The sequence below is a fragment of the Rhinolophus hipposideros genome (assembly GCF_964194185.1).
Source record: "Rhinolophus hipposideros genome assembly, chromosome: 3".
Classification (NCBI taxonomy): Eukaryota; Metazoa; Chordata; class Mammalia; order Chiroptera; family Rhinolophidae; genus Rhinolophus; species Rhinolophus hipposideros.
The window spans coordinates 5894993-5921395 of record NC_138049.1 but is presented as its reverse complement, the minus strand read 5'-3'; the positions used below and the strand labels follow the sequence as shown (position 1 = coordinate 5921395).

At 40.0% G+C, this 26403-nt stretch overlaps 1 protein-coding gene across 1 annotated transcript in view; it reads right to left on the bottom strand.

Annotated features, from left to right (window-relative positions):
- PRKN (parkin RBR E3 ubiquitin protein ligase) overlaps positions 1–26403 on the bottom strand; it is a 1140411-nt gene that overhangs the window by 483654 nt on the left and 630354 nt on the right. The gene's annotated exons all lie outside the window — the stretch shown is intronic.

Here is a 26403-nt window from a genome sequence, read left to right as displayed (position 1 = left end):
CTTTAATGTGCTGGTCATTTCTGTGGGAGCCATTACCCAAGTTCCAGGAACTCAGAACCTCGAGGAATAACTGCTTTCTTGGATTGTGATGTTTCTGTATCTACACTCTAATTATTCAGTAGCTTGAATTTCATTGCTTATTCAATAGTAAATTATGAGATAGCTCTTACGGCTAAGAGAACTACTGTTTCCATTTAAGCCAGGTCTAACCTACAAAAACGCTGCCTGGATTCTAATTAAAGATGTACCAGAACACTCTCTGAGTTAGTACAATTGTCTTCCAGCTGGTTCTCTCCCTTCTGTTCTCCCAACTCTCTGCGATATCACCAGGCAGATTAACCTTCCTAAAGCCCAGCGAAGAAAACGTACTCTCCCTGTCCCCAAACCTTCAAAAACTCCTATTAGGCACCAAATAAGCTCCTTGCATTGCATTCAACTCCTTCTGCACTTGACAGTAACTGATCTTTCCTTTAATCCTCAATTTCTTTGTCACATACCGTGTTTCCCCGAAAATAAGACGGGGTCTTATATTAATGTTTGCTCCAAAAGATGTGTTAGGTCTTATGTTCAGGGGATGTCATCCTGAAATATCATGCTAGGGCTTATTTTGCGGTTAGGTATCATTTTTGGGGAAACACTGCATACCAAATTCCAACCAAACCAGATGATGTGCCAATCCCTAGATACTGCTGTTTGAGTATCTTTGCTCATTCATCACCCCCACCTCTTATGCTGTTCTCTGCACATCCACCTGTCCCATTCCTGCCTGGATCTTCAGGATTCAGTTCACATCACACATTCGCCTTGAAGCTGGGAACAACGGTACCCCTCTTTTGTGGTACCGAGGAAATGTTTAAAACCACAACAGCTGCCACATTGCAGATTTTAAGCTGTTTCTACCTTTTTTTCTATCCCCTACTGTCTTGCCAAGTACCTAGAAATATATATTTTTTAATTTTCTATATATTATTCCTCCCACCAATTCCTTAGGGTGATGAGAAATTCTTTAAGGTAAAGACCATGGTCTATTATTGTCACCCCTTATGGTACTTGGAATGCACTTAGCAAGGCCGCCATAAATATCTGTTATCTGAGTAGAAATTGTTGCTTTTTTCCTTAAAACACAAATAGGCATTTTGTCTATCCCAGAGACTTCAGAATATGCTCAGTATTTCAAAAAGGGGAGTGGCTTAGCATAAGCAGCACACCCTTGAAGCCTGGAATGGCTGGAAATGATGAGGCTTCTTATTTAGTATGCTTCTGAGGTGGTTTACGTTTAAATGTATCCACGTAGAGAAGTATTTGGCCAAAGGATATCTTGGTTCAGAATCTTTAAGTGAAATTCAGATAAAAATAAATGATTCTTTACATACATATTAAATACTAAAGGGACCTCAATCTGCCTTGAAACGAAAGAATTTGAAAATGCGTACATGTCAGAGCATTAATGTGACACAGATAAAGCGGTCAGGTAGTAACTTAGTCTGAGTCAGCTGACAGGTTGTCCCAGCAGTGAGTGCCATGCGCCCCTCAGACAGCGAACAGGACATACACTAGTCTGTTCAGGACTCGGTTATTTTATGGTTTAAGAACCTGCTCCCAGGACTCTGTTCTTCAGAAATGCTAGCAAGGCTTGTAAAGACATCTGTACACTGTTGGTAAACCCAATGTTATTTGGAAAAAACAACAACAAGAAATCTCAATGTCAAAACTTGAGCAACGTTCCTTCAATTATCGCACAATGGAGTGCTCTGCAGCCAGAACAAAGAGGGAGGAATGTCTACAGGTCCCTGCTTCAAAGGTTCTGTGTGATAGATGGTCAAAGGTACAAAACAAGTTGGAAAAAAAGGGGAGGAAATCCGATTTGTTCCACGCTGTGGATGATCTCAGTATCTCTAAGAGGCCCATATGCCACTTACAATTACGGAGATGGCGTACGTGTGCATAGGGACACACTGGAGTGTGTGTGTGTGTCAGTGCTCACACGCTTGTATGTTATATATGTGTGTACCCATGTCTATACTTATATGAGAACTATATATACATTGTATAGACACATATACATATTTTTATGGACTTTTTATATAATCATGGATAAAAAAGTATAGAAAGATCCATAAAACATTTAAAGTAATTTCCACTTGGTACGCGCTTAAAAGAGAGAAGAGTGCAAGTTTACTTCATTCACTTAGAAATGTAAGAAAAGAAAAAGCTGTAGGAGTTCCAAACGGAATTTATTTGGGGGCCTGTTCTGATGGGTGAGTCACTCTTGCAATGCACCGGAAGCCTTGTCGTAAGAATGGCCGTGAGTATGAACCCTGAGACTGCTGTTCCCAGATGGCTCACATTAGGCTGTCTGATATAATCCTTTGGAGACATGGTCCCCATGACCTGGCAGGTGGCAGCAGGGTCCACAGCCCACTCATAGATATCCTTGCTTCACGTGGCCTGGCCCCGTGATCAACGGTGATCAACACAGGTCACGCCATGTCCTGGGGCCTCATCCACGCTCATCTCCTCCAACCAGTCACAGGGAAATGACGTGCGTGTGCCACTAATAAAATGCTCTCACACTCAGGTGCCTGTCGTGGAACCAGATCTTGTACTCAGATGCTCAACAGACCTCTGGCACTGATTTATAAGAATGCAACAAAGTTCACTTTTTTGTGAAACAGAGTTATAGCACAAATATTCAGTTTTAAGAGAACATTTTTCATATCCAAAGATGATTCAATATAGAATTACTTTTTAAATTAGTTGCCTTATTACACTGAAAATGTACTTTGACTTACAAATATTTGTCTTTCCCTCACATACTCAGTAATACCTAATAGGTACCATGCACGCCTTCTTCCTGGACTGGGGTTTGAAACCAAATGGGAGGTGCCTTCGCCTGTGCCAGCCTCATAAAGCATATTTTGGGCTGAGAATATCCATTTTCTGTTTTCTGACTGTGCATTTCAAGGTGTAATTTCTGTAACAGTTCTCAGCTACGATTTTAGGTCTTCATGCCGGCTCGTTCAGTCATCCATCCAGCAAATACTTATTGAATTCCTACTCCTTGCTGTTCATTCTTATTAAGTGCTGGGCATACAAGTGTGAACAAAGCAGACACAGTTCAAGTCTACCAAGGGCAATAGCCTGGAATTCTCTGATGTCACAAATAAAAGTGGAATATCAAATTTCATTCTGATACAGGAAGGAAGAGTAGGGAGGAGGTGAGACGCTGGGCTGCAAGAATCAGTAGCAGGTGCTGGTCTCTGTGGAAGGGCTGTAGAAGCAGAGGCCTGAGGGCTGAGTGGGAGCAGCTACATGAAGAACCAGACGCGGTTTTCCCATTAATGAGATATGCAAGGACCCTGAGGTACAGGGAGGTTTGGAGCACTCATGGGAATGGGAATGAAGTCTGTGGGTCTGGAGGGCAGAAATGAAGGACTGACATCAGCGTGGATGTGACATGGGCACAAGTACACGTCGGTAAAACCACGTCTGTACAAGGCTTTTATGAGAAGGCTGGCATTTCAACTCAGGTACTTCTGGTAGTTAGTCGGTATTAACCAAATGGGCTTGTACTTATCTGTATATGTTCTTATATGATACAAAAAGGCACAAGAAGCATGCTGTAAACTAACTCCAGAACTTCAACAGTAGCTAAGTGCTAGTGGGGGGATATGTTTTACCAGGAGGCAAGGAGACGGGAGGCAAGAGACAGGAGAACAGGTGACTGTAAGGCTGGAGAGGCCCTGATGGGACAATCTGAGTTCCAGGCTGCTTGATGAACAAACTTGGGATGGGTTTCAGCTGGATGGTTTCCTGCGGTGGGTGATCTGTGCAACACTAATGGGAAAATTCTGCTCCCTCCCCCAGCCACCAGAATTACTTCCCTAAAATACAAAACTGGCCAGTATATTCTCCTGACGTAAAAACTCCAGTGACTCCCCAGGGACTACCGTATTTTGTCATGTATAATGCATACTTTTGTGCCCAAATTTGTGACAGAAAAATCAGCATGCACATTATACATGGTTAGTCCAATTCCATATCTGTATGTTTTTAATTCTTTTACTTATGCTTATGAGAAATCAATATCTACAGAATCAATAACTATAGAATCAATAACTATAAGTGTAGAAATCAATAACTATAACCATATGTAAAATAATACCCTGGAATACGATAATCGGTTTTGTTGAACTTAGGACGAACTGGCAATGATGTAGAGTACTTGGCCTTCAACGATGTGTAAATATCGTAAATTTGTTACCAGTACATAAAATTTCTTGTACCTTGTATTTGTTCTTGTGTTTTGTAATTATTTGTTACATAAAATTTCTTGTACCATAATACATTATAAAAATGCTAAAATTCCTTTATAATATAGAAAATAAGTACCTAACTGTAAACAAATAAAAATTTGAATTAAAACCAAAGATTTGTTTTCCCTGAAAGTTTGGGCCAAAAATGGTGTACATTATACATGGGAGTGCATCATACACAGCAAAATATGGTAAGTGATAAAGTAACAACCCAATTCCTTAGGGTGATAAGAAATGCTTTAAGGTAAAGACCTGGGTCTATTACTGTCACCACTTATGGTTCTGTAACCCTCTGGTGTCACAAATGAAAGTGGAATATCAAATTTCATTCTGATACAGGAAGGAAGGGTAGGGAGGAGGTGAGACATACTCCCTCAATAGTACCTAATAAATACCATGCACGTCTTCTCGGAGGACATACAAGGCCCTTTGTGAGTGGGTCTCCAAGTTCTTTGCTTGTATTTTCTATTTTACTTTGCTGAGGTCAAACTCCAACTCACATCTCTACCCCTCTGGGCCAACACAGCTGTTTCTCTATGTGGCATGTGACACCCCGCTTCCAGGAATGACCAAACCTACTGCACGAAAACCTACTGCTGATCCTACAAGACAGCTCACCACCTCTGTCCCCTCGGAGTCACAGCTGTTGGAGGATAGCACATGGATTGAGGAAACCAGGACTCATATGTAGCTATCCAGGTCAGCTCAATCTAGCTGGTAGTCAGCGGATTACAGGTGTTGATGGCAGGAACCCCCGACAGCCAAATTCTTTATAAAGCTCCTGCTCATTAGACAAAATTGCAGGGGAGGGGTGGTGGGTTTACGTTGAGAAAACTGGGAAGAACTTAACATGTGAAGGAAGTAGCATGTGTCAAGTTCCTGTGGCAAGAGCAGAATTTGCTCACAGAATTGAAGGAAGACCAGAGCTCTGGAACGCAGTGAGTTAGGTAAGAGGAAGCCTGCAGAGCTGGGCTCTGATTAGGTTTCTGTTATTAAAGATTACTGGACTGGAGGCTGACTAACACCCATGTGGATTTACAGTATATAACAGAAAACACAAATGGACCCGACTGTGTATTAAATCCGTTCTATCTTTGCAGTAGTTAAGAGAAAAAGAAATGATTACAAACCACAATATAGAGGGGGCACCGATAAAATTCAATTCAACGCATTGTTACTGGACTGTGAGGTCTCTAAGTGCATGGCATTATAGGGAATGCTAGATGTGGGTGAGACACGTTGATCAGGGCATCGATCATGGGGGAACATTCTACACTGACATACAGCGCAGTGGGGTTTCACTACTAAATATAAAGGAGGTTCAGAAACACCATTCATAGTGTGAAGGTTGCACTGGGTCTTCATGCACTGAAAAGAATCCCTGAAGGGGCTTGGGGGGGGCAGTGTTCAGAGGAACAGTGGCCAAAGAAAAGGTGCGAAACCAAGAACATGAAGGGCTGGCTGGTCTAGGGGCATCCAGGAGCTCGGCCCATTTGGAACAGAGGTGTAGTATTAGGAGAAAAGGGGGATCATTGAGAATTAGAATATTAAGACAAAATTGTCAAAGAGAACGTACAGGGGTTGAAAATAACCGGCCTAAAAAAAGAAGGTTATGAGGGTGATTTAAAAATTTGTTAAGAATCCATGAAGAGGATTTCAAGTTACTATTAGTTTAAGTTACTGGAGGCAGAAGTTAGGGTGAAGGAAATTAAGACTTTGCTAATTAAAATATGAAATAGTATGGCAAGAGAGGAGGGGATCTCCAAGCCTGTCTTAATTAGGTGCTAAAAATAGATGCTTTAAAAGTCCTGTTTCCTTTCTAGGCCAGCCAGCATTCTTGAGAAGGGCTTTTAATCTCAGCAATGTGCTAATGGTTTCTAATGGCCTGTAAACAAACTCCCTAAACTATTAACCTTCACTCTTTAGCCAGAGATTCAGGAAATTAGTCTATGAAAGAAAAGTCCCCAGCAGGTTGCCCAAGGGGGTTTCTCAAAGTACAGACACTGTCACTCAATTTGGAGGGGACTCAAGGTCAAACAAGCCCCATCCATGTGACATGGAATAGATAAGCCAAAACCTTAAAAAAATAATAAAAAATAAAGGATAACTCCTCCTCTCTCTGGTTCAGTTCAATTATGTTCCCATCTATAGGGAGAAATAGAAATGGTAGCATCTCTCAAATAGCTTTCCGACACACGAATCTGTGATTCTAGGATTTTTAAAAACATTAAAACAATATCCCCCAAATGACAAAAACTATTTGAAGTCTGATCCTTGTAAGTTAAAAGTGATGCCATATTAAATATGGAGTTCAATTGTGTCTTAGAAAGGAAATGGCCACTGGGACCATCAGGAAGTGAAAGTGAGCAGGTGGGTTCCAGTTGTCTATTCAGCTTATCTTCTTTAGAACATGACAAAAAAAAAATCATTTAAATTGTTCTGAAGGGAGAATAATCACAGAATAGCCCAAAACGTTGTGAAAAAGATTGCCAATGAGAGAAACTTTTCCAACCATATTTTAAATTGTACTTAAAGTTACAGGAATTATATATACTACATACTTGGAACATACATATGTATGTATGTATGTATGTATATATATATGTATATATATGTGTGTATATATACATATATATGTATATATGTATATATATAATGTGCTATTACAGAACGAGTAATAGAACAGAAGTGGAAGTTCTAACAGAGGTCCAAAATAGATACAAATATATGCATGCTGTTTCAGCTTATGAAAGTCTAACATTTCAAATCACTGAGCTGTTAGATGGCTTGATAAATGGGGTTAGATTAATATAGTGATGTGATAAATAATAATAATAATAATAATAATAATAATAATAATGATAATAAATTAGGATCTTTTAGCATTCCCAACAAAGACACTAGGATGGTCAAAGAATCAAATGTTGAAAAAAATGTATATAAAACTATGAGAATACACCACAAGTAAATAAAATTAAGTCAGTGTTGGCAAAAAATTGCTAAGAAGGAAGAAAAATCAAACCCCGTGATAAACGATGACATAAAAATTTAACACTTGCTATGGAAAAATACTGAAAGAGAAATAATAAATGGGGATATATTACATATGTAAAAACGTGCTAGCATTCTTGTCACATAAAGAAATCTTCCAAATTTGTGGAAAGAAAGAAAAGTCAAACACCGGACAGAAAAGGTGGAGGGGAAGGCCGAGTCATGAATGCACAGAGCAGTGCACGCGACCAGTTCACCCAGAGGGCGGGCTCGCTGGCAGAGCGGAAGCGAGGCATCCTCAGGTCCCCGCGTGCAGCTCAGTCACTCTGCGAGGTGGCTGTCCCTCAGCGCTATGGGCTCTGACATGGGACTGGCCAGGGTCTAATAGGTGGAGGAGCAACAGGCCGTGAGAGCAGGCGTGGCGGAATGTCACTGCTGGGAAATCCACACATTCGCTACCTCTGTACTGCACACGACAGCACGTTCTGGGAACAGCACCCACCATCACAAAGACTCCACGTGACGGGCCAGGTGGGGATTTGGCAGGATGCGCCCGGATCTCAGCTCCCTCAAGCAGGTCCTTCTGGATGCAGTCAGCACACATGTCAGCATGGGGCCTGGGATGGGGACCCTCTGTCACTTTCAGCTGTGTGACAGTGGATCTTCCCAAACGTCCTCCCTCTCAGGCTCAGGTGCCGTAGGTGAGGACAGCGGACAACAGGACCTGCCTCACCAGGTGGTTCTGAGCACTGAAGGAGGGGACTGCTGCAAACACACCTCGCAGGGCCTCTCAGTAAGAAGGTGGATGGGCAAGAGATTTTTCACGGCCTGGCCCGGCTCCAGCAGAATATGGGACTTCGTTGATGGGAATCTGAGATTGCCATGTGCAGTCTGAACGTGGCTTTAGAATATACAGAAGCTGAGCATATGGAGACATACGGCTTCTGCAAATGTGGGCGGCGGCCCGAGCACAATCTCACTTGTCAACTCCACTGAAGGCTAGAAACCCGTTACAATCCTGGCAAGGACCGGGCTTCAGCCAGAATGTAGTATGCCACAGAAATGCTGCTTCTGCACCACCAATGTCCCTGGTGACCCACAGGGAGCCTGGATTTCAAGGATGGCGAGATGCTGTTCCATAAGCTTCTCTATCGCCTGACCTTTTTTCTAGACCATTCTCCTTGCTTTCTAATTACCAAAAAGCATGAAAAAGTATGCAGTGATTCTGAAATCACGCTGCTACATAATAGAGGATTTTTCTTCCAGAATGAAACGACGTTTGTAACTGTTTCACCAGAGACTTGCAAATATATTTCCATTCTCCATGAACTTCCAGGTTCATTTCCAAACAAAACAAAACAAACAACAAACAAACAAAGGCAGCTAACAAACACAAAGGGTAACACCCTATAAACGTGATGGAGTTTTTTGGAGTTTATTTAAAATACAGAATGAAATTAAAGTTTGTAGGTTAAAAAAATGACTTTCAGAATTTTTTTATCTTTACAACCAGACTTGCCTCTTCACAGAGCACACTCCCTACCCGCTACACTGCTGGAGACCCACGAAGCGTGGTATCCAACCCTGGCTAAGCAACCTTGCTCTTCCCGAGTTTATCAAAATTCAGTGGAAAAGAGCCAGCCCCACGGCTGAATGTGAAGGGCAAAGCATTCAAGCACACATAATCTGAAATTTGGAACTAAGCTTTTCTGTTTTTGTTTTTTCAAATCTTCAGACCAAGAACAACTTAGAGCAATAGCAGAGGTTGCAATCAACAAGGTTTGTGGTGGGATGGAGACAGCAGTCGAACAGGAAGTGAGCTTCCCACTTCACAAATCAGAGCTGGGCTGGCTCCCCCACTCACCCACCTACAGCTGGCTTTCCCAACCTCAGTACTATTGAAACTTGGGGCCCTAAAACTCGTTGTTTAGAGGGACTGTTCTGAGTATTGTAGCATACATATTTAGCAGCATCTCTGGCTTCGACACACTAAATGCTAGTAGCACCCCCGGCCCCAGGTTGTGAGGATGAAAATGTCTCTGGACATTGTCAGAGATGACAATCTCTCTGTGAGAACCATTAACCTACAGCTGCATAATGATATTAGAGTCAAAGGTCCTTGCCTCACTCCACATCAGTAAAAAAGGAAATTGGGTTGTAGCGAGTGTCCACTAAATTCTACAGTGGCATACCTATATCCATAAAAGTATAGTGTGGACCTTGAAATTATTCCTCTTCTCAAAGAAAAAAATCCCCACTCAGCTAGCTAATGAAAGGTTTGTTTATGAGAAGTTAGTTTCATCAGAAAAATGATATCTGGGATGTCAAAACAGGCACACCAATCATAACAAAGATGAAATACTCTTTAGTTATGCTTCATAAAACCATGGTTGATGTATGCTTGGAGAACAAAACATAGATGAGACAAAATCAGCAAAACTTAAAATGTACTCTTTTGGTTAGCAACTCAAGGCAAGACCTTAGCGAATATTTACTGTGTTGGCTGTGTGCCAGCCACTCTTCAAGTTTTATCTCATTCAGTTTTCAGAACCTTCGAAAGCAATTCAGAGAAACTGCAGAACTGGCCCAGAGAATAAGACAATCAGAGGTGGGGCCAGCTGTGAACCAGCTTGCCTTCTCCGGAACCTACGTTCTCCATTAGTCTTTGTTCACCAGAGGCGGAGTCAGTTGGCGTCACTGAACGATTCTAGGGCAAGTCACTTAATGCTCAAGAACAATCGCCAGTAGAAACTGGGAAATACAAAAATCAGAGATGGTGAGAGACTGGGGGAGGACAGAAGATGCTGTGCCTTCTGCCACTCAGTACAGAAAACGTGGTGTAAAACAGATACCACAAACGGACAAGAAGCAAGCTGTAGTACTCTGTAAGGAAAGGGTTCCAATATATTTATTGGAAAATAAACTCATCTCACCTAAGACAAGTTTTCAAGATAAGTAAAAGAATCATCCCACCTATCAATAATTTAGTAAGGGATATGTATTTAAAAAAACAAACAAACAAAAAACCCAGAAAGGTTCAAAGACTGACTTTTTAAATTTCCTGAATCAAAATCTCTCTCCATATGGACTTGGAGTTGCAAGAGCCAAAAATACCCTTCCAGAAAGCCAGATTAGAGCGGAACACTGACAGGTCTGTGAAATCTAATGTGTGTGATGGGATCATCACATTCCATGCATTTTATCATTTTCCTAGAATACTGTTTTGCATAAATTCTGTAATAGAAGTTACCTCTGATAGATCCACTCTAGCTATTATCTTAGTGGTTTGAAAGGGCACTTATGGAAATTTCCATGGATACTTTCAACTTAAAAGTTCTTACGGGCATTCGGCCCAGGAGAGAGTCTTGCCTTCTCTGTGCACAGCTCACCAGCATATCTGCACACTGGACTCCACGACAGTCAGGGCATTTGAGTCCTTAGAGTCCTGTCTGCTAAGAGGGAGCATTGGTCAGTTGGCCACCATCACACAAGTGTCCATTAACCATCACACTTGAATACCATTTTGTAGTTTATAAAGCACTTTCACATGGACTTTATTTTTGAACTATGACCACAGCCCCGACAACCCATTGAGTGTTATCAGCTTCCTTGGATCAAAAGGTAGCTGAGGGGTAAATGACCAGCTTGAGCTGACACAGCTTATAATTAACTCTGGATGACAATTCAGGTCTGACCTCTGTTTCCTTTGCTTTCTGCCTCACCATGCCACTTCAGATGGTATTGGTCCACATGACCAGACAACAGCAAAGGACACAAAGGAATCAACTCAGGGGAAGTCTTCTCCATTCCTCCTGTTCAAGGCCAGGCTTTGATTAAATACGTGAATCAATTAACCTACCTGTTCTTTGCAGAGGATTACTCTAACTTACTCAACGCAGGTTTAGAGTGGACCTTCAGAATGATCGCTGAGCAAATATAATGGCCTTTAAAAATGGATATAAAAATAGAATCTAAGAAAGTCTAGTTAGCAATGAAAAGCAATTTTAGGTGCTAAAAGTTCATCCATATCCAAAAAGTTTAGGATGCTAATATTGACATCAAGTCCTTGAACAGTTAAAGGACTCGATTAGAGAGATATGGAATGTTTGTATTTATTATAAGAACTGAGCTTAATTTCCTAGGGTAGTTTATCAGGGACAGTGTTGATTATTTGTACTGTGGGTAAATTTCTGAAGAAACAATAGTATTTCTTAGAAGACATGCTAATCATTCCTCTCAGCTCTTTAACCACATGGAGTTTTGAGTATAAAAACTAAATTTTGAAGTTTGTTCCCTGAAATTTTATTTAAGATATACTTTGACTATTAAGTATATTTTATGTTATTTTTAAAGTGATTGTTTATATCAGATTTAATGATAAACATTTACAGTAGTTTCTACATCAAATCAATGTTGTGATATATATAAAAACTATGAATGACTAAAACTTTGCTTTTTTGTCACAGATATTAACACTGTGACATGTAAATTGAATGTCCGTGTGCTTAATTAGTAAGGTAGTTGAACTATTTTTGCTTGCGAAAATGTATATTATTGTACTGAATGCAGTAATCCCCCTGGTAATTATACTACAACAATTACCAGCATAGATTAAAAGTGATTATATTTGCTAATTCTTGTCCAGATAGACTTATTGCCCACTCTATTTTCTAACACTGCCTACATGACTGTTCTCAGGATTCTGAGGTTCTTTTCATGTCCCTTGTCTGTGGCCTGTGGGAGGTATGAAAAGGTACAGCCCAGATCCCCTTTCTGGATTTCCTGCGGAGCATGTGGTTAGCTGATACCTCCAACTGTCAGCTCCTTCAGGGTCTGACCAGCCATTGTCCCTGGGCAGCCACGTCGGAGATGAGCAAGGTGCCATGTGAAACCTCGGTTTGGCCCTACTGGGGACACTCTGTAGGCCATGCTTACTCCAGAGCTCCCCACCCAGTTGGCCAAGGTCAACTTAGGCCTAGGTCACAGTTCATCTTTTTCTGAAAATATGGCCTCTTTCCCTTTCCCTTCACAGGCCTTGGTCCCTAATAAATAAGTGAAAAGATCTTACACACCAACTTATGCCTCAATTTCTATGTCTGGAGAACTCAACCTGCTCTATGTTTCCTGTAATAGCTCCCATGGCAGTCATATTTAAGAAGTTAAAATCTCTACTAAAATGTCTAAAGCTATTCTATTGAAGAAGACTTACCTTGCCCAAATATTTTTGTGTCATCAAGGCCCAATTTTTTTTCACAATTTCTTTTTATACAATCACATGCTTACATCACTCCTGCCATTAATATTAAAATATATTTGCCTAATAGACATATGAAAAAATGCTCAACATTGCTAATCATCAGAGAAATGCAAATGAAAACCACAATGAGATATCACCTCACCTCAGTCAGAATGGCTATCATCAACAAGACAAATAGTAACAAGTGTTGGAGAGGCTGTGGAGAAAAAGGAACCCTCATACACTGTTGGTGGGAATGCAGACTGGTGCAGCCGCTATGGAAGGCAGTGTGGACATTCCTCAAAAAATTACAAATAGAATTACCATATGACCCAGCAATCGCTCTCCTGGGTATCTACCCCAAAAATCCGAAAACATTTATACATAAAGACATGTGTACTCCAGTGTTCATTGCAGCTTTGTTTACGGTGGCCAAGACATGGAAACAACCAAAATGTCCTTCGATAGCTGAATGGATAAAGAAGTTATGGTAATATATAACCATGGAATACTATTCGGCGGTAAGAAAAGATGATATAGGAACATTTGTGAAAACATGGTTGGATCTTGAGAGTATAATGCTGAGTGAAATAAGTCAGACAGAAAAAGCAGAGCACCATATGATTTCACTGACATGTGGTATATAAACCAAAAACAACAAAAGAACAAGACAAACAAATGAGAAACAAAAACTCATAGACACAGACAATAGTTTAGTGGTTACCAGAGGGTAAGGGGGCTGGGGGGAGGGAGATGAGGGTAAGGGGGACCAAATATATGGTGATGGAAGGAGAACTGACTCTGGGTGGTGAACACACAATGGGATTTATAGATAATGTAATACAGAATTGTACACCTGAAATCTATGTAATTTCATTAACAATTGTCACCCCAATAAATTTAATTAAAAAAATATATATATATTTATATCAGATTTAATTTATATATATTTTATATAATATATATATAATATATATGTGTGTGTGTGTGTGTGTGTGTGTATATATACATATATATATATATATATTTGCCTGTGGCAACATGGTCCCTTCTAACTCAAAATATTTCCTCTGGGCTGATACCTATGGCTCGATATTCTGTTTGAATTCATGTCTCATTTCCAAAAGAACTGGTTATGTACACATTTCCTAAGAGGAGAAAGATCTGTAATAATCATTACAACTGACGTGTCGCATTTGTGCAGACATCTAAACATTCCAAAGTACGTTCACATATATTAGCTTATTTCATCCTAACATCATCTCATGAATGAATGGAGTTTAGGAATCAGGGTCAAAATAATTGATGCCCTAAATCAGACAGTCAATTGGTGGAAGATTCAGGAGGAAACACCTGTTCCTACGTCCCCCATCTTGCAGCTGTCTGCTCCATGCTACCACCTACACACCTGCACACTTCTCACAGAGTGGAACGTCTTCCTGCAACCCCTGAGGAAATGGGGGATGGGCCCCAAAATCTGGGGCTTCAGAAAATGTAACTGGAAATCATCCTCTGAAGTGGAAATGGCATGGCAGGGCTGGCTAGTTGGGCTGGCCATCTAATGCTAGCCTTAGTGACTCAGCACAAATGAGCAGAAGGCACTTCCCATCCACAAAGCTGGGATAAGGGAGGCAGAGCCTTGAGGGACCCACACAGTCTGTCATCAAAGGCGGTGCTCGTTACCATGCCACCCGCCCACGGCGGGAGCTGAAAAGTCCTTTGAGGCAAACTAGACACCCAAACTCAAGTGTGAAAAAAAAAAAAAAGAAAGAAAAAGAGGGAAAACAGAAGGAGAAGAAGGAAGAAGCAGAGATTTACTCTCCTTGAGCTGTTGGGGATAAATCATGGAGGAAGGATTTAAGAATTTGGGGGATGATTTAAGGCCACACAGCATAACAGAAATCTGGTCAGTCTTGGATTAATGGCCTACACATGCTTCTGTAATCATAAGAGCTATACAAGTAGGAAAAAGGCTTCACCAGAAGAGGCATTCTGAAAGAGAGGCATTCCGGAAGTGACGAAGCATGAGAATGAGCACCAGCAAAGGGATCAGTGCTGGAACCATCGGGATCGCAGTTCGCTGGGGACAAGATCCATTTGTCTTGCTGGGAATAAAGTGTCTTTGTCAGAACAAGGAACCAAAGACAGTCTGTGGACATGAGAACACCAACCATCAACTCCTAGGCACCCTGCTTTTCTAACTGCAGTTTCAGAACAAAGAGAAGCATAATTCACTTTATCATTGGGAGACCTCACCGACACACACACCGAGCGATGTGGGAACACACTGTCATGTGTGCTCTGACTTGTGTGACACTGATTCCTGTCACCAACACGGGACCTCCCCAAACACCAGCGTCTGTGGTGTCACAACTTGGAGTTAATCTAGTGGGGAGAGAAACAAACTTGACTCACACAAATTTAGGAAACTAGTGACTTCACCTCGTATTCCATCACTGCAGAATGAGTCCTGCAGCAGCTCAGGCTGAAGCAGAGAATTTCGTGACAGCGAAGCCTCCCTGAGTTGCAGCAACGCTCACCAGCCCTTAGCATGTCATTTTCTTTCCCACAATCAGAAGAGCCTGAGTCTCCCCATAAACAGTGATATGTGACCTGGGCAAGGTCCAGGAATGGGGCTGCAAGTGTAACTTTCGGGCCCCCGGTTCGCAGGTGTTTCTCTGTAAGAAGTTATCCAGTATGATATCTCCCACCTATGGTCTCTAGTCACCTCGGGTTACAAAGTATCCAGTGGTCCTCCTAACACCCCTCAAGGAAGCAGGAACTCCCTCATCTTAGAGGCGTACACAGGAGGACTGTATGACAAGACTTACCCGGGATAGTCCCAATACTGGCTTTTGTCTGCGTATCCTGTCTGGTTTAGTATTTGTCTCACATTTGTAGTTATTTGAAGTTGCATTGTTCCTATTAATAGTTACATTACAATAAGCAGGACTGGTTCTGGTAGACCCACTCTACTTCTACATTCTGCTCGTGCTTCATCTAGAGTGCGAGGTACATGGTGTTTGTCTTCTGGAACTGGTCTGAGGTCTGTGCAATGCATGATACCACCAGAGCAACAGTCAGTGGGGTCAGTGGAAATAATAGGAAATTATAGATTTGCTCTACGTCAAACATGCACAGAAAATGGAAGCTGGACAGTATAGAAAGCACATAAAAAGTAGTCAGAAGGCTTTTGCCTCAGGGCGTTTTGTCATGTATTGATTACAAATCCAGAACTATTAATATTTCTTGTGATTGTTGGTAACAGTTATTAGAATAAACTCTTCCAATAGTAATAAGCTAAAAGAGGAAGGACATGTTAAGTAAGATTCTAAGACCACTGCCAACGTGGAGGGTTTTCCCACACCATCACCTAATGCTTGGACACCAGCTAGGTGTCCTGCAATTCAACTCACTTCTGACTCTATCAGCAGATAGCATCAGATTCCACAGGTGAAGGGTTCACGCCTACAAAGACCCCACGTCACCTTTCAGATGCCAACCCCAAATTTAGGTTGTCACCTGACATTCTGAACCACCTGCCTTCTACTAGAGTTTCCAAAGGTCCTCTCCATGAACTCAATTAATTTGCTAGAGTATCTCACAGAACACAGAGAAACTTTCTATTTACTAGATCACCAGTCTATTATGAAAGGATTTAACTCAGGAACAGCCAATGGAAGAGCTGCATAGGGCCAGGTATGGGGAAGGGGTGTGGAGACCCCGTGTTCTCTGAGCATGCCACTATCCCTGCATCTCTATGTGTTCACCAACCCAGAACCTCTTTGAACCCCATCCTTTTGGGTTTTTCTGGAGGCTTCATTGCACAGTCATGATTCATTAAATCGTTGGTCATTGGTGATTGTACCAGAGATCCAGCACTTCTCCCCTCCTCGCAGGGGGTGGGACTAAAAGTCCCAACCTTCTAATCTCTTGGTTGGTCCTGGGCAACCAGTCCCCAGCCTTAGGTGAGCTCCCATAACAAGAGACATCTTTGTGGCTCTCATCTCTAGGGGAGTCCATGGGTTTTGGGAGCTCTGAGCAGACAAAGAACAAACAGGATTTCTCATTATAAATCACAATATTACATTCTAGAATTTCTATTTTTCAAGAAAGTTAATGATTGAATATGTAAGTTGTATAGGTATTACTCACCACTTTCCATCCACCAGAGGGGTTTTTAAATATCACTGACCAGATACACAAACCTGTTTAAGAATCAGCAAGCCTGTAGATATTTCAAGAATGTTGCACTCAAAAATGCCATTTCACACATGCAGCTCAGAAGGTACATTTACATATTATTCAGTGAAGTGTGGCTTTTCATTTACATAAAATGACTGTTCCAAATTAATTTACTCAGTCTTGATTCCAACTTTTCTTGTGCATGTACAAGTTAAGTGATAGCTGTTAGCATTCGCTTGCTTAGCAGAACTTTGTAAAAAGTTAAATTGAATAGTGTTCTATCAGTGTCACTGTAAGGTAAAAATAGAAAATCTGTTATTTCTAATGATTGTTCAATTTTTCTACTCATGTACTTCATTGACTCAAAGTAAAACTTCTGGAAGTCTGTTCTCTTTATGGTGACATTGTGAATTCTCTTGCAAGTTTAAAGTTCCACGTTGAATATATTCTTTATTTTTAAAGTGACGGCCTGAATATTCAGTTCGGTGAGATACAGCATCATGGCTGAAAACAACATCCTTACTAAATTTAGGAACTTGTGGAATATGCTTGGAAGTAATTGTGGTAGGCATGTAACTTTTAGTAGTGTTCAAAGAAGATGATATTCTACCAGTCAAAGCAGAAGCTGTAATTGTCAAAATTTATAAGTATTTTTGCAAAGACAGAGTAACTGAACAACAAAGTTGTTGTAAAAAACCTGATGTTGGAGAAAAAAAAAAACATCTCTGGGTGGTGGCATGTACTGTTTTCCCTCGCTGCCCATCTTCTTGCTGCCAACTGCACTTTTAGGAAAGTTTCAGCCTTGAACAAACCACTTTGTAAATCAAATCTAGTGACAATTGAAGGGTGGCAGAATATGCCACCCAAAACATGCCATTTGGCATAAGGATTATTTTGAGCTAATGCCAACTGAGAAACAGATAAAAAAAAGTTTTGCCCTTGCTTGTTGCCTAAAGAAGAACATAAATTTGTAAAGATTTCTCCTCCAGTTCTGCCAGGAAATCACTGGGAACAACTCTAGACCCTTTATCAGCCAAGCGAATGCCAAAGGAATCGATATTCCAGACTCTAATGGGCCCCTATCTTCCATTAGATCCCCCACGTTTACCTCCCCACAATGTGCTGCTCTAGAAGTTCAAAGTCCTTTTCCTTTGTTTTGTCACTTCCCTACAGAATTATCGTTCTTTGGTTAAGAAACCAAATAAGGCTAAGTTCTAACCACCTGTTTGAGTTTCTCATCTCTGGGTGCTCCCATGTGGATGTGTGCTGCACTGGTTAGTAAACCTGTTTGTTTTGCTCTTGTGAATCTGTCTTTTGTCAGGACCTCAGCCAGAGACCCTAGGAAGGTAGAGGGGAAATGTTTTTTACTCCCTACAATACAACAGTATTAACTACTACTTTATGAGAGTCTTCTAAATTTGTTTGCATTTTGTTTTAAATCAGTTAGCAATCTTTTATCAAAATCTTCATCTAATAGAATTCCCCAAATCTCCAGCTTTTGAAGATTTAAGTAAAGATAAATTACTAAAGAGGGTTTGCAAGAAGAAATTGCAATTGATCCCTATAAAAGTGGAGAACCTGGTTAGATGAAATGGTGTGAAATCAAATAATATACAAGATTTTCATTCTAAAATCTATAATTGAACTTCTGGAATACTTCAATTTGTGGGAGGAATATTTCAATGCAGCTTCTAGTTTTAATTAGATAAATTTATGTTCACATCACAAAGAACAGTGAGAAAACTGCTGGTTATGCTGCCTCTAAATATGGCGGAACTTTCAAAATATGTATAAATAAAAATAATTTATTTGATAAGTTCTGTTTAGTAAAAATGTTTGTCAAAGGAAGCTTCTGTGAGTGAAGCAAAAAAACAGTACTTTTGAAAATATTCTGTCAAAATTATTTACTCATTTTCATTCAAAAGCAGTTAGAATTGAGAATACACTCTTATCAAAATTTTCTCTGAGCTTGCCACCAGTAAAAGGAGATTTTCTCAATTATAAATATTATGATCTACAGAGAAATATCAATTGAAGATGATAATTTCAAACACTTTATTAATACTACAACTTTGAAGAAGACTGCAGGCGACTGAGTTTTTTTTAAAATATAAACAAATAAAATGATACAAAAATATATTTGAACCAAATGGCTGAGAAGAAACCAGATGTGGAGACTGGTAATGGCAGCACCATGTGTCAGGTTTGGCTTTGGGGTCAAGGGTCCTTTCCCCAGTGATTCGCAAGGAGGAGGTGTGTCAGAACAGGCAACGTCCACACCCAGCTGGCTGGATGTAAAAGAACAGTTCTTGGGCAATTGGTGCATGTCCTGCTTAAATACACATGAATTATTCTATGCTTGCATTTAATGCTGTCTTGGCCAAGTGAAAGAATCACTGGAAAGACTTTCTCTAAAGAAATAAGTCTGGTTCCTGTTTCAGAGCAACGCCACTCCGAGAACACACTCAGAGGTGTTATCGAGCTCTGCCTTGCCATGACCAGGCTCTTTTTCACCACACCACTCAACGGCTAGAGCACCCAGCTGTCATCTGCTCTACCTGCCCCCCAAACACTCTTTATTATAGGTTGAAGCAGCTGGAACACTTCCTGGAGTCACAGATGAGCTCAATAAATACCTGTTGAATGAACAGACTAATTGACTTGTCAGTTACATCTGATGAACAGAGAGGGGCTAGAGATCACAGCCGCCGGCATAGAACCACATTGCCGTGACGCTCATGATATCAGGTGCTGGTGTCTGTGTGCACACTTCTTCACATTGCCGTGTGCGTGTGATGTGTGAGGCCCATCACGACAGCACATTAAGTAGCCCTTGGTGCTGTGAAAGTCTACATCTGGACAGAGAAACCCTTGAACTTCCATTCCTGGCACTTCAGATACAGGATTCGAAGCCATGTTTGCTCTGACGAAGAGTTTGCCAAATTAGCAAGAAACAGAATCAACACACCATGACCCTTAACTTCAATAAATAACTTTGGACTCTGGGTTATTGAGACTATTACTTATTTGGTAGCAAACAACTCTACACATTTTGGAAGGTCAAAAGGACAAACCTGAAAATGTCTGATACTAAATGTCATGGGGAAATGAAAGATACACATATGATGTTTATAGAGAGCAAGGAAGAGCATATCATTGCTTACCACCAAAAACTGTTCCAGCTGCTTAAAATTTCTGAGGATATGAATCAGTGCAAATATTATTTGCAATCAAAATAACTTCTCCCCCTCACCAAGTTTATAATCAATTGCTAATTACAAGGATTAAGCCGCAATTAAAAACAAATGCACAAGTCACTTACAATATTTTCCTAAGTAAAATCAGCTGTTTAAAGACTATGTGGCATTTATTTCCAAAGAAAATCGGCCTTAAAATTAATGCCTGACTGTTGCCAAAATCCTGGTGAGGGCCTCTTGGATGCTTTAGGATCACAGCTGCTCCTTAACATTCACTATCGGAAGATGAACTGCTTAAAACCCAGAGAATTATAACATGCAAGGTCGACCTTAGTGGATACAACATTGGTCCAAGTGGATGTGCAATATTGTCACTCGTGCCAGTGGGGGCTGCTGTGCACCCGTAGGGACAGTGAAACAAGCAGGCGAGGCATATGAATGTCACACACCAGCGTCTGTAACATCGCCAGGAAACCCCACTGATGCAGCCACTCAGATCTGAAATCTACAGGGTCCACTACAGGAGAAATGAAGGTCACTGACTGACATGAAAACTGACGCAGCTCACACTTCAAAGCATCCGTGTTGATAAAACATTTCTTCTGTTTGCATAAGTAACTGACTCCAAAGAATGTAGCTGAATCATCTATGTCCTATGAGTCGGACTCAGAAGTTTGACTTTCCCTCTCATTTCTAATGCTGCCTTAAAACTCTCCATTGATTTCTGGTTATTTTATTTAAATCAGTTTTGGAAAATGCCATTCCATTCAGAAGGGGATTTTAAAAGGAGAAGGGGATTTTAAAAGGAGAGCGTTCCATATAAAAAGAACTTGGTTTTTGCTTGTTGCACTGCATGAAACAGATTCAGAGTATTTGTAGCATCAGTCACGTGCCTTATCCTTTGAACAGCCTACAATCAGCAGAGCAGAGGGTCATGTAGGAAGAAGCTCTGTTATTTCCAATTCTTACTGGTTTTTGAACTGTCTTGTATCTCACTTTACCACTACTATTTGTCTTTTCACATATAACCCTACCTTCCTCCTTCACAGGTTGGAGGCAGGTTTGCCTTTTAATGTACAGAGAAAACTGGGGCTGTACAGGGGGGTAAAGTGTGATGAGGGAAAAACAATGCAAACCCCACAGGCCTTGGTGCCGAGGTTGGGTCGACCAGATGTAGGATGGCTAGAGGCAATTTTTTTTAAATGTCTTAGCTTCAATTTTGTCATCCACAAGACCAATGTCAAATAATGTTTTATTAGTTTCAGGTGTACAGAACAATATAATAGTTAGACATTTGCACCCCTCACAAAGTGATAACCCTCCCCCGAACTACTACCCCTCTGACATCGTATACAGCTGTTACAATTCCCCTGACTCTATTCCCTATGCTGTACTCCACACTTAGGTAAAGAATTACAGGTCATTAAGCATGCCTTTGAATTTAGGAGGGAGGATGTAATTACCCCTCCACCCACAGGAAGGAGTCTCCTTTCTGGAAGGGTTGAGAACCCCTCTCCCTCAAGAGGGGATCAGACTGAGGCAGGCAGCACTTTTTCTGGAAAGAGCCACTCATAGCACAAGTAGAGGGAACTTATAGGGCTCCATGTGAAGTAGTCTGCTTCACACTAGAAGGCCTATCTTTGATTTCCTCTTTCATCTCGAAAAGTTATAAGATGTCCCTTTCTACTACATAACATATTCCTGCTGATTGTAATATAAATGTGCTACTCTGACTTACCTCTCTCTATTATGCTACGCAAAATGGACACTCCAAGATAACCCCATACTTATATGACAGTATCTTTCCTTGCTGGCATATGGCACCACCTAGCAGTGTACAAGCTGTTTGGATCTAATAAGACAGATATATAATCAGTATATGCAAAGGTCTCTAGTGCTGTATCATGTAAACACAATTCCAGCATTGTTTCCATTGCAGAAATGAAGCCATTTGCTGAAAAAGGCCAAGTTAAGGATTTCAGTCGAATTAAATGTGAGTAAATCTGGAGTCTCTGACAAGACTCTTCAGAGCCTGATCCCTGGGTAAGAACTTCAGTTTCCATTTGATCCCAAAATGTCAATAAAGGGTTAAGTTGAAAAAAGATAGCCATTAAGCAATGTCTCAAAAATTGGAAAGAAACATAACTTACTATTAAATCTAAATCATAAAAGAAATGCCAAATATAATAGAAATTTCAATGTGAATGGACAAGAGAAGCCTAAGCCAAGAGAAGCAGAAGGCAAATGCATTAAAAGGGTAAGTAACTAAGATCCCCGTTTCTTATATCTCTTTGTTAAGTGAATGAGTGAATGAATGAATGAATGTATACCAAAATCCTGCCAAATGACAGTTAAATCATTCTCCCCCAGGAACACCACAAGCAAGTACAAATGGAGTGAACTAATCTCAGAGCCCAAGTAAACCTTTGAAGTCTGCAGCCCAAGGGAGCATTGCTTCCAAAGTCAGAAGGAATTTGAGGACAAATTTGAAGCAAGAATATTATTTAAAAAAACATTTATATCAAACAACAGTGACGTCAAAACCGTAAGTCTTTAGTGAAAGAATTGAGGAAAATGACAAGGCAGCATTGCTTCTAAGCTTTAATATCCTACTGGCAACTGCACTTTAAAGCATGTTTCTGGAAGGTTAAGTTTTGACTGTGAATTTTTTTTTTTTTTTTTACTTTGTGTTCAGCTTTGTAAACTGAGAAATAATGAATGAAGGTGAAAAGAAGTGCAGGGAATACCAGACAGCCTTAGAAGGAGAAAGGGGGGGAAAGGGTGAGGATGATTTTTCTTTCTTTTTGACAAATGATATCATAGTAATGATTTTTCTATTTTGTATATTTTCAAGTTTTACACTTTAAAATTTTAAGAATGATATTGTAAATCAGGTTCAAGATCACAGAAATGATGTTTTCCCCTGGGAAGTACCGATATCAGGGTGAGCCCCAAGAGACACATAGTGGTTGGGCAAAAATGTGTCACTTTGACTTTGCCCATGCCGTTGGACTATGGCTGGACGCTGTTATTCCTGAGTCAAACTGAGGCATCCAGAAATATTCTCAACGTTTTTCTTGTAATTCTCTGGGAAATAAGTAACCATACAGCCATTCTTCCTTTAAGTACTCCACTTTCTGCTCCTGGCTCAGCTTTGCGCTTTTTGCTCCTTACTTTTTATTCATAAACTTAAGACTATCGACTGCTAACCCTGAGTGGATGAAGATCTTCTCACTACTGTAGATAATTAGAGGAGACTGCGAAGTTGGATGGCAGATGGGAACCTGCTGCTTCATATAAAACCTAGGATGTTTTGGCTCGCAAATAGTTCACCGTTTTCTCTAAGAGAGAGGAAAATGTTTTATATACTGTGCAAACTCAAAGCACACAGATCATGCACCCGAATGAAATCATGTACCTGAATGAAATAAGCCTAACGCCTGGGAATGAATATCACATCCATCTTATGTATTTTTTCCTACATATTAACAGCCACATGTGTGTGATCTGGAAGGCAGTATCATTGCAAACCTTATCTTTTACTTCTGTAGCTGAGAGCCTTACAGGTTACCTACTTCAATTCTTGGATTTTATTAGAAACCCGAAAGCCTAAGAGATTGTTATTTTCCTAACGCCAAAAAGTAAGCTTATTGGCTTTGGAGCTCCTGGAATAGAAGTTATTATCCACTGGCAAATCATTATTATTAGAAAAATAGATGAAAGAGATGTCAATCTCTTCATATACAAAAAATATATGTTTGTAAAGCACATAAATAAAATTCTTACCTGTGAACCATTCTCTACAATTTGTTTCGAGGACAGACACATAATGAATATTTTCCTTATTTATTTTATGAGGCCAGCAGCATTACCTTAATACCAAAACCATGCAAAGGCAATACAAGGAAACTACAGACCAATGACTCATAAACATAGATGCAAATATCCTCAACAAAATATTAGCAAGTCAAATCCAAAACAGTATAAGAACTGTACACAATGGTCAAGTGGGATTTATCCCAGGTATGCAAGGTTAACTTAACATTTAATAAGTGAATTAATGCAATCCATCACATCATACTAAAAAAAGTCACACAATAATATTAATAGATGCAGAAAAATTTTGTGACAAAATCCAACACTCATTCGTGATAAAATCTATCAGTAAACTAGTAACTGGGGTGGGGGGCGAAGGGGGAAAGAAAGGTGCCTTCCTCAACTTGATAAACTCCATACACCAAAAATCTACAGATAACTTAATGGTGATACTTAATTGTGAGAAACTTGAAGCTTTCCCAGAAAGCTGAGGTTGAAGGCAAGGAGGTACTCTCTCACCACTCCTTTTCCACATCATACTGGAAGTCTTTGCCAATGCAATAAGGCAAGAAATTAAATAAAGGTACACAGAGGAAGAAAGACATAAAGCTGTCCTTGTTCATAGATGACATAAATGCAGAAAATCCAAAAGAATCCACAAAATAATTACTGGAAATAATAAACAATTATAGCAAAGGTTGCAGGATACAAGATTAATATATTAAAAGTCAATCACTTTCCTATCTACCAACAATGAACAAGTGGAATTTGAAATTAAACACACAATATCTTTCACATTAGCACCGAAAAGTGAAATACTTATGTACACGAGTATAGTACACATACGTGTGCATCTGCACATGTGCACACGCACGTGCATGCTCACACACACACACTCACACACAGCCATTATATATACGCAAATATTCGGGCATACTCAAGATACTGGAAAAAAATAAACCAAAGTTTTACTAACCATAAGGGTAAATTTTTCTAACATTTAAAATTTTTTTATTGTGTGTGAATTATTTCTAAATTTAAAAAACAAAGCATTAGCAGAAAAAAAAGCATTAGCAGGAAAAAACCCACAACAATTAGCAAAGCACAATTCAGTGTATTAGTGACCTCGTGCAGGCTTTTATGACATCCCCAGGCATGGAGCCGTCTCCATAAAAAGAATCATTTTCTCTATCTTACGTATAAAACATCCTTCTGCTGCCTTCTACGAGAAGGGACCTTTTTCAATCACGTGGTTGGTTATACATACTTAAATCTAACTGAACACAGTAGCTTCTATTTATAAAATCCCTCAAAAGAAATAATAGGAAAACTTTTCATTGCAACACACAATATTATTATTCCATCAATTATCTCCCTGTGTATCTGGGAGGTGGCTCATTTCCTGTAAGTGTTGTGAGTTATTAACGTAAAGGTGACAGCTTAGCAGCAGGAAACATGGAAGGCAACGCTCATAGTAAGATAATACGATAATATGATCAACATTACTTATTGTAATGCCATTTTCATCAAGTTTAATGGGAGGTTTTAAAATACTGGCTGGGGGCTGCATTCTGACTTACAGAAAAATATTTTGGATTTCTCTTCTGAGAAACTGAAAAGGGATGGAATGACCTAGTGCTTTCTAATGACCTCTAATGACCTAGTGGAAAAGTTGAGCCCACATTTTTAGCGCTTTCCAATTTCTTTCCTGTAATATCAGAAGAATCAGCTGTTCTTCTTGCATGTGGAAAGGGTTAGTCAGAGGCAATTATTCAGTCGGCCCAGGGAGACTGAAGTGCTGCATTTTAGGTAATACTATGTATGGTCTCCCTTGCCTCAGTAAGAACTAAATATGCAGCAAAAGGAAAACATCTCATTTTTATTCCTTCCGGGAAACAGGTCTGCTCAACAGATGTTGTTAAGGTTTTCAGGTTTCCATTAGTCAACAGTTTTATTTAAATTTATTAAAGAATAGGATTACTAGGAGTATTAATACCTGCTAACCATGAAATTATAGCATTTAAAGCAGCTTTAAAAGGCAACCTAGTACAGTCCTAAAATCTAGAGACAACACTTAAACGACAAAAGTATAAGGCTGCTTTGTCTTTAAAGTCTGGAATGAAAACTATTCCTTGACTTTATTCATTAATTAATTTCAGCATTCCCCAGAAGTTCTTTCTTATGAGGGCTAAGACCTCTCTATTGCAATTTGATTCCAGCCAACCTCAAGAATATGTAATAAAGCTAATTTCTTTTACTCTACTCACTTGATTAGTGTACAGTAAGGAATTCTACTCTAAATCGCCTACCCTGCAGATTAAATAGACTTAGGTTCTTCAACTTTGTTCTTGCCTCCGAAACTACAATTCAAATCTAGTCCGTCTCCCAGTTTTTCTCTCAGACCATCTCCACATTTTGTTTCTTTCATTCTAACCTCTGAGAATAGAAACAACCAGGTCCAAAACTAGCTACATGCTTTATTTTGGAGATATGAATATATGTGATACACCAATATAAACACAGATATGTGGAAGAACTGAAGTATATGGAGAAGACATTTTTAAAATAAAATACTATGGGTCATATACTCCAAAAATAAATAGTGCACATAACTTGTTTTATTTCTAACATTCACGTTACGTTTCAAATTATTTTAGAATTT